This window comes from Silurus aristotelis (genome assembly GCF_946808225.1).
Source record: "Silurus aristotelis genome assembly, chromosome: 1".
NCBI classification, from domain to species: domain Eukaryota; kingdom Metazoa; phylum Chordata; class Actinopteri; order Siluriformes; family Siluridae; genus Silurus; species Silurus aristotelis.
The window spans coordinates 29,898,651-29,908,715 of record NC_139574.1 but is presented as its reverse complement, the minus strand read 5'-3'; the positions used below and the strand labels follow the sequence as shown (position 1 = coordinate 29,908,715).

General features: G+C 37.0%; 1 long non-coding RNA gene across 2 annotated transcripts in view; it reads right to left on the bottom strand.

The window, feature by feature from the left end:
* Positions 1 to 575: 575 nt before the first annotated feature.
* The window catches only part of LOC310721144, an 82,298-nt gene continuing 72,808 nt past the window's right edge, over positions 576 to 10,065 (bottom strand). For both annotated transcript variants that reach the window (XR_014531947.1, XR_014531948.1), the window contains one exon: positions 576 to 820. This is a non-coding gene — a long non-coding RNA (uncharacterized lncRNA). The remainder of the gene's footprint in view (positions 821 to 10,065) is intronic.

The following is a 10,065-nucleotide window of genomic DNA, read 5'->3' as shown; positions in this document are numbered from 1 at the left end:
CATATTTAACATATTTAAAAAACCTGCACATAAAGTAAAAAAAAAAAAAAGGAAGTAAATACATTACCTTTTGCATGTATTAAATGAATCACTAACCAATAGCAAGAATAGTAACAAAATATTTAAATACAAATATAAAGATTAGCAAAGTTTTACTTTAAATTGTCACATTAACAAATATCAAGGTTATGTCTTCCATGTAACCCATGGAAAAGATTCACTGTAATATTATGATAATAGACATAACCACTATTCAATGAAGTTGTATTGCTTTGAACTTGACAGAAATTGTAAATTTATATATTGTTAATTGGGGATGGTTACTGTTTTTACAATTAGATTTCATGATTTAAGAATTATTATTTGGCAGATGTAATGGTAAACTTAGAAACTACATGACTATATCAAATCTACATGACATGCATAAATATTTTATATAAATCAGAAATTATAATTGACTGTACCTTTAGTACAGTCAGTCAGTGGTTGAGTTTTCAGTGGCCACAAAATCTTTCAAACTGCATACCTTTTAAGCACCTACCCTTTTCTAACTTTTTTATTTTTTTAAGTTTGGAACAATTACATATTTGTGTATAAAAAGAGCAAAAAAAAAAAAAAAAAAAAAAAGAAAAACCTCCACCATCCTCCTTCTGCACATTAAAGAATGATGAGGCCTTTGTCTGGAAATGAGACAAAGGCCAAAGGTCATTATAGTGTGGACTTGTGGCCTTTCTGAGTAGTTTGCCCATGATGCACTGCAATCGTCTGCCAAGTCCTGCTTAGGCCTGGGTGATTATAAGGTATGTAGCTCTGGTACTTCCTTTAAAGGAGAAATAAAAGAAAGGAACAATAAAGTTAAGTAAAAGAAAGGTGCTTGAGAATTCTTTTTGCAGTTTGTGTTAAACAATTGCAATTGCAATTGCAAAAAACCACTAATGCTAAACTAAAGTTTAAATTGTAAGTGCTTCACTTACTGGTTATTGGCTTACTTGAGAAAAAAATATATATAAATATACCACTGTTCACTGAATAAATTCTGTGAATAAAATCGCTAGATACTAAACTAAAAAATAATTTAACTTTTTCATTTAACTGAGGTCCAGTCAATATTCCAATTCGCAAATTGGAAAATGTAATGCTACTACATCCTAAGACCTGGACAATTGTGTGCCTGCAACTTTGTGGAAACAGTTGGATGAAGAACCACAAATGGCTGGAAAAAATCAGGTGTATCAATATTTCTGTCCATATAGCTAACAGAAACAAGAAACAAAAAACTTTAAGGCAAACAATATTTAAGTTTGTACAAACATCGCTGTCTGTGGGACATGTGGACATTTTTGTAAATGTTAGATTAAATCTTAGAAAGGAATTATCATTTAGCTAGTTTAATAAAGCTTAATGTGATGAAAAATCCTAGAAAATGTGTTATTCAGGAAGTTTATTTGTATAATTACCAAAATACTTTACCAAAAAAAAAAAAAAACACTCAAAACCTTTGCTTTTCCAGCAAGCCCTGCCAGGATGCTCATTGCTTCACAATTTTGACAATGATGTCATCACTTCAGTCATCCTTCAGGCATCAAAGTGTGCCATAACTTCAGCTTTAAATGCGGGGGTATGGTTCTGTTGTGGAGGAACCACCTCTGTGACGTACAAACGGCTGAGAACATTAACCACAACAAAAGAGGTTCATGAGGTTGTATATTAAGTTTGTATTCAGTTCTTAGAGGGTTCTGTGCCAGGATTTAATCTGATGCATAAGTTTGTGGGGTTTTACACACACACACACACACACACACACACACACACACACAGTTTTACATTACTTTTGCCTGCATTGAGTAGGAAAAGTCTGGTACTTAATCAAACGCTTATTTAATCTATTTTTGTGTTTATTCTGAGAAATAACAAATTTTCACTTAACAAAAACATTTAATTTACTGAGTTTTTTTCTAGAACAGTAAAACACAGCACAATGCAGGTAAGCAGGTGATGAAATGTTGGGAATGCCATGATGCTAGATCATGCTTCATTGCTCAGGTAGTCTATATGACATGTACATGTTTTTTTTTTTTGTTTGTTTGTTGTTTTTTTTAAGTATGAGAGAATACGTTCTGCCATGTGCTTATGCCATCAGCTCATTTGTCAAAATGTCAGGAAATTTACATAAAAAATGCAGTTTTGCTCGAGCATCTGGCTCCCAGCTGTTATCCACAGCTGTCTGTGTTGTAGAGGTGCTATGATACTGTATGTATGCATATATATATATATATATATATATATATATATATATATATATATATATATATATATATATATATAATTTATATATATATATATATATATATATATATATATATATATATATATATATATATATATAATTTATATATATATATATATATATATATATATATATATATATATATATATATATATATACAGTGAGGAAAATAAGTATTTGAACACGCTGCTATTTTGCAAGTTCTCCCACTTAGAAATCATGGAGGGGTCTGAAATTGTCATCGTAGGTGCATGTCCACTGTGAGAGACATAATCTAAAAAAATAAATTTTGACTATTAATTTGTATGATACAGCTGCAAATAAGTATTTGAACACCTGTCTATCAGCTAGAATTCTGACCCTCAAAGACCTGTTAGTCTGCCTTTAAAATGTCCATCTCCACTACATTTATTATCCTAAATAAGATGCACCTGTTTGAGGTCGTTAGCTGCATAAAGACACCTGTCCACCCCATACAATCAGTAAGAATCCAACTACTAACATGGCCAAGACCAAAGAGCTGTCCAAAGACACTAGAGACAAAATTGTACACCTCCACAAGGCTGGAAAGGGCTACGGGGAAATTGCCAAGCAGCTTGGTGAAAAAAGGTCCACTGTTGGTGCAATCATTAGAAAATGGAAGAAGCTAAACATGACTGTCAATCTCACCTCGTGGGGTCTTAATGATCCTAAGGATGGTGAGAAATCAGCCCAGAACTACACGGGAGGAGCTGGTCAATGACCTGAAAAGAGCTGGAAGGTTTCCAAGGTTACTGTTGGTAATACACTAAGACGTCATGGTTTGAAATCATGCATGGCACGGAAGGTTCCCCTGCTTAAACCAGCACATGTCCAGGCACCTCTTAAGTTTGCCAATGACCATTTGGATGATCCAGCATGGGGGTGGTAGCATCATGCTTTGGGGGTGTTTATTTGCACATGGGACAGGGCGACTGCACTGTATTAAGGAGAGGATGACTGGGGCCATGTATTGCGAGATTTTGGGGAACAACCTCCTTCCCTCAGTTACAGCATTGAAGATGGGTCGAGGCTTTGTCTTCCAACATGACAATGACCCGAAGCACACAGCCAGGATAAGCAAGGAGTGGCTCTGTAAGAAGCATATCAAGGTTCTGGCATGGCCTAGCCAGTCTCCAGACCTAAACCCAATAGAGAATCTTTGGAGGGAGCTCAAACTCCGTGTTTCTCAGCGACAGGCCAGAAACCTGACTGATCTAGAGAAGATCTGTGTGGAGGAGTGGGCCAAAATCCCTCCTGCAGTGTGTGCAAACCTGGTGAAAAACTACAGGAAACGTTTGACCTCTGTAATTGCAAACAAAGGCTACTGTACCAAATATTAACATTGACTTTCTCAGGTGTTCAAATACTTATTTGCAGCTGTATCATAAAAATAAATAGTTAAAAAAATCATACATTGTGATTTCTGGATTTTCTTTTTAGATTATGTCTCTCACAGTGGACATGCACCTACCATGACAATTTCAGACCCCTCCATGATTTCTAAGTGGGAGAACTTGCAAAATAGCAGGGTGTTCAAATACTTATTTTTCTCACTGTGTATATATATATATATATATATATATATATATATATATATATATATATATATATATATATATATATATACACACACACACACACACACACACACAAACACACACACACACACAGTTTTTTTGGAGTTAGCCAATATTAATTTTATAAAATAATGTCATATAAAGTTCACAGAATCTTTGTGTTTTCAATAAAACCTCATTATGAGACCTGATTTCCATCCAAACACAATTAAACTTAAGCCACAAAGGAATAAAGTAAAGCTTGTTAATACGTTTCCTTACTGCATTTGTGACTATATTAAATCTAATAATATAATATGAAGTGTGTGTGTGTGTGTGTGTGTGTGTGTGTGTGTGTGTGTGTGTGTGTGTGTGCATGGGTCATGGACCTGCCAGCTTCTCAGGAATACAAAATGATTTTTTTTCTCATTGCGCAGTCGAAATCAGACTCCTTCAGCCTCTCAGTGGTATGTCAATAACAAACAAACTTTAAAGTGAATAAATATCAGATTTGTGCATTTTGGCTGCATTGGCAAAAAGGAAAAAAAAATCTACATTTTTATCACAGATTATGATACCCAGCTGCTCTATGCAATGAGCCACAACATAGAGGAATGAAGGGCATCACAACATCATCTGACACCTGAAAAATGCCACTGCGGAAACATCAGGAATTTGGACAGAAGGCAAAACAAACCAGCCTAAAGTCATTTACTGTCAGTTAAGGTTACAAAAAAAGGATGAAAGAAGCAGAGCGATGTGGATGGCACCAGATGCCTCAAGATCAATTGAATAAAAAGAAAAAAGAATACATTTATCAAAAGGTTTTGAATAAGTGGACTTATCATATACAGTATGGTTTGATATAAACAAATGTAAGGATTGAACCAATTCCTAAAAAATTTTACACAAAAAAAATGCTGGCACGTGTGATTGGTATATTTTACTGCCTTCTGCTGGCTGAGAGGTGAATTACAATTTACAGGGCTTCTTAATATCTGTAACCTGATGGATTAATGAATGGATGGATGGATGGATGGATAGATGGATGGATGGATGGATGGATGGATGGATGGATGGATGGATGGATGGATGGATGGAAAGATAAATGCTTGTATGGGTGGATGGATGGATGGATAAATATATGTAAACTATGTTTAAAAGCAATGATGGACAGATGTAAGTAAAAAAGATGGGGGTGAAAACTGGGTAAAAGGAAGATGTATGAATGGATGGAGGGATGTTTTAACAGATGGATGAATAGACAGACAGACAAGATGCATGGATAAATAGATGAATAAATAAATAAAAAGATAGTATATAAAAAAATACAACCTTAAATTGTCTTTATGTATTACTCATACACATAAATATTATAAACAGCTGGATCTAAAAAAAAAAAATAGAAAGATAGAAAGATACCAGAATCAGTCTAAGTCATGTTCGGACTTGACACTGTTTCTTTACATTTCCTAACTATTTATATTTAAATAAACTCCCAATTCTTATCAGTAAAATATAAATAATACCTCAATAAAAAAATTACAGACCTCCACAAATGACCTTTATATTTTTTACTGCATTACATTTCACTTCAGGTAACAAACCTGGCTCTCTTTTTAATCATCATCTATCACTGCTGCGCTAAATCTGAAAATATTTACACACTAGCACGCTTCGGAATTTATATCTCCACCTTGCTTAAATCCCAAACCGGTGTCTCGTTTCATTCCTTCCCCCTGCTAACCTTGCTAACTCTAAACCCAGGCTGGATCCTGCTAATTGCTGGTGGTTCCTCAGGGCCCAAGCCATGAGCTCATTATTTTTACCTCCAGAAAGCCCTCACAAACAGCAGGCCCACAGAGGGTGTGTGTGTGTGTGTGTGTGTGTGTGTGTGTGTGTGTGTGTGTGTGTGTGTGTGTGTGTGTGTGTGTGTGTGTGCGCAGTATGTGTGTGTGTTTGCGCATGTGTGTGTGATTTCATACCCCCACCCGCTCAAAACTGTTAGGGAGATTCTTTTCATTTTCACTATTAACAAGCAAGTCAAATACAGCTGCGGCTCATTTCTTTTAAGAAAGAAAAAAAAATTATTGAAAAAATAATATATTAAATCAAAACTAGCTCAAAGCTTAAGGATTATATGGGATGATTTTATGCATGAGAGGTGAATCTTCACTTTAATTAGCTGCTATACCGAGATGCTGACATAAAATTTCTGCCTTTCTTTTCTTTACAAAAAAAATCCTCATTATTCCCTCTTACACTGCTCCTCTATTCCTGCTTTTTTCTTTTCTTTATCTCTGAGAACTGTGTATTTTAATTAAACAGGGCAACAGCAACATCAGCTAATGCTTAAGGAGACACCCCTACTTTCTCTTATTTATTTATTTACTCTTGTTTGTTTGTTTTTCATTTACATATCAATCCATCCATCGATCTGCTTGTCATAGTTTAAATGATCCAGTCTCACCATCATCCTTAGTTTCATGCCATCATACTTAAATATAAATAGATAAAAATAAATAATTTCATCTATATTCTACATTGTCATTCATTCCTTGACATTTTCCTCTTTCCAACTCTCCTTCATATATATTCAGATATTTATTCCATTGTTCTGTTCAATATATAGTTTCACCCATCTTTCTATACGTTCATAGATAACATTTTCCTTTTTTTTAACCATCCATCCGTCTATCCATTTAGCTATCCATCCAACCATCCATTACACCATCTACTGTAACATTTATTCATCCATCTATTTTTGAATCTATCAACCCTCCCTTGCTTGACCCTTTCCTATGATCAGTAAAGAAAGGAAGTGGACACAGCCACATGTAAGTTAATGAGAGGTGCATATTTGGAGAAACTAGTGTAGTGGTGGTAGCCTGATGATGTCCTAAATGTATCCTCTATATGAAATGGAGAAGGATTAAGGACAAACCTCCAGATCCTAAACAGAGTATATTTATACAGCTGTTCTGAGGAAAGAGATATGGATATGGATGCAGGGAAAGCCCCCGTTTTGGACGGATATGAACATTCCCAGGTTTTTAAATGTGTGGGAAAACTGAGAGGGACGGAGGAGGGAACGATACAGGCTGTGGGAAATGTGAAGTCTGGAAGTCACTCAGGCTGTAAATAAAATCATGTGGTAAAAATCCGCTAGATCAGTAAATCCAAACCGCAGATTTTTCTCCCCGATGTCCAGAGACAAGGCTTATACCGAGGAACCCTCGATGACTGCACTGATAAAATCCTGCTTGCTAATATGCATCTGTAAAATCAGAATGATGCTGCTGCTCTTGCCCTGTCAGATTTAATATCTGATGCAGACAGGATTGGGAGCATCAGATCAACTAGTTTTTTTTTGTTTTTTTTTTGGTTGGCGAGGAAGAAAGGGGGAGTGTTAGAAAAATGGTCATGTGACCAGACAGCAGCCAAGCACTGAGGCTGAATTGAGGTCGAGCGTAAAGTTTAGTGGGTCAGAGAAGCTGGCAGACGACTGGTGGAAAAAGAAAATGTGTGCCAATCCAAGACAAGCTGAAATGGAGTGAGGAAGGGGGGAGGGAAAAAGGAAAGGAGGGAGAGATAAACAGAAGAGAGAGGGGAGTGAGGAGAAACGAATCTAAGAGCAATAAAGGAAACAGCCTAATACAGTTGAAAATGTGGGCGATGAAGAGGATTAAAAAAAAAAAAACAGATTAAAAAAAACAAGATGTATAAGGGAACAGAAAGAGTTATAACACACAGAGCTAAATAAGGGATGGGTGGAATGGGTGGAGGACAGAAAAATGCTAAATGGATGAATAGACAGAATCTATTTGTAGTAATTGTAATATTTGTTCTTAGCCTATTGTAACTATATCTTAGACTTTCTCTGATACAAATATATAATGTAACATACACTGCACTTTTCTGTAATATACTACTGTGTAACAATAGCAGGCTTGTATATGCTACAATATATTGTATCACACAGTAATATAGTAATAGTACTAAACTAAATCATCATTAACATCACTAAATAATCATTAGTTGATATATATATATATATATATATATATATATATATATATATATATATATATATATATATATATATATATATATATATATATATATGCAACTATTTTGATTTTTTAAAGTTTTTTTTTTATTTAATGTTTTTACAGTATTTATGTATAAAATGTACTTTAAAAAATGCAAAAGCCTCATATTGAAGTTAACTATATTTAATTTAGACATTTTAAAAGCTTATAATGACTGCTTGATGAGGAATGCATTGGGGATTTCTCCTTGGAACAAATTCACACACATATATCTATATAAAATCAGTGGTGGGCGGTCAGGGCCAGCAAAGCGTTCTCTGCTGGCCTTAACACTATCAGAAGCACTGACCTACATTTACAACCTCAATTTTAATATTTGTTTCATGAAATTGTATAAATTTATTCCCAACAATTCTCTGCATTTCGTAGCATTTATCTTCCCTGCACTGCTTCCAGGACGTGTATGTGGATGTTATGTATGTATGTGATGTTTTTTGTCCAATCAGATTTCAGCCTCTATGTGCTGCCATGTTAATCTAATCTGCCCAGGGCCTTCAGAATTAGTAGTGCTGGCTGATGTACCTCATACAATATTAGCAATGGGTCTGTTTCTTTAGCCAATCAGATTTCAGCTAGCTGGCCCAGAATAGCGTCAGCATTTTTTCCGTCATCTGATTGGTTGCTAAGTGCGAAACTGTTACAGCCAAATTTGACTAGCAAAACACATATGTAGCGATATGCACACATTAACACATCAGAGTAAGACTTTTTTTACGTTCACAATGGCTGACGAAATTGATTTGGCTTTGGACATGATTAAAAATACATTTTCAACAAAAAATAGACATTGTGAGGAAAGGTCAGCCAACCCCAAAGCTAACTAGCTTGTCTTAGCCCAGGAAGGGTTTGTTCGCCACTTCCAGACTGTCTCTAGGTTACGCATGTAACCTTAGTTCCCTGAGGGAAGGAGACGCTGCGTCACAAAGCTTTGGGAACGCCTCTGCGTTGCTCACACGCTGAATCACGTGTGAAATTCAGCCAGTTTCAGAAGCTAGCATCGGCTCTACTGCAAGCTACAAAATGTGCATGCAGTAGAGCCGATGCTAGCTTTTGAAAATGAGAAGGGAAGCATGGCAGGGATGCAGGGAGTGTGGCTCAGAGACACAGTGTCTTGATCCCTCAGGGAACTAAATTTTTATTTGCGAAACCTAGAGACGTTCCCTTTTGGGAACTCGAGCTGCATCACAACACTTTGGGAACGAGTGTCCAATCATGCCACACTGACCAGTCCTTGCCTAGTGTGTGAGAGTACAACCAGAGTGCAGGACAGAGGAGCTGGGAGGTCAGCGGGGTGGACCAGCCCGCAGCGTTGCAAATATCCTGGAGTGGGACTCCGGTGGACCAGGCTGCCACACTCTGAGTGGAGTGAGCCTTGACCCCAAAAGGAGCGGGGAGACCAGAGGACTTATATAAAGAAATAGCATCCACAATCCACCTACTGAGAGTCTGCTTGTTGCCTTTAGGGGCCATAACGACAAACAGCTGCTCCGACTTCTCCACGGACTCGTCCTGTGGACGTACGTGTCCAGACACAGTGAGTTTGTTTCTGCTGGTCAGGGGCTGAAAAGAAGGAGGGTAGAATGCCTGCAGCACAACAGGTCGTGGGGAAGCCGCAGGCCCATTAGGTACATACCCTGGTTGTTCCAACATGACGGCCAATTCCCACACAGGCACTCTGGGTCGCATCCCAGGCCTCAGCCTACGGGTGCCACACAGAAACGTGTCAACAAGGGTGTCTACCCAGCGACTGCCCAGCAAGAGGGTCACAATAAGCAGCGATAGTGGACACAGAATCCTTCAGAATCGAAAGAGCCAAACCTGTGGCAAATTGTTTCTGCAGGAACTCCAGCACTGAACCAAGCTGGCAGTAGACCGGGTCCAATTGATGGTACTCTGATGATACCCAGCTATATATTTCATCCAAACCAGGCGATACAGCTCAATTAGCTCGCATAACTGAGTGTGTTGAAGAAATAAGAGATTGGATGACCCATAACTTTCTGCTATTAAATTCTGATAAAACGGGAGATTTTGCTCATCGGCCCAAAAAATAGTACACAGAAGCTCCAGCATCTCAGCCTGCATTTAG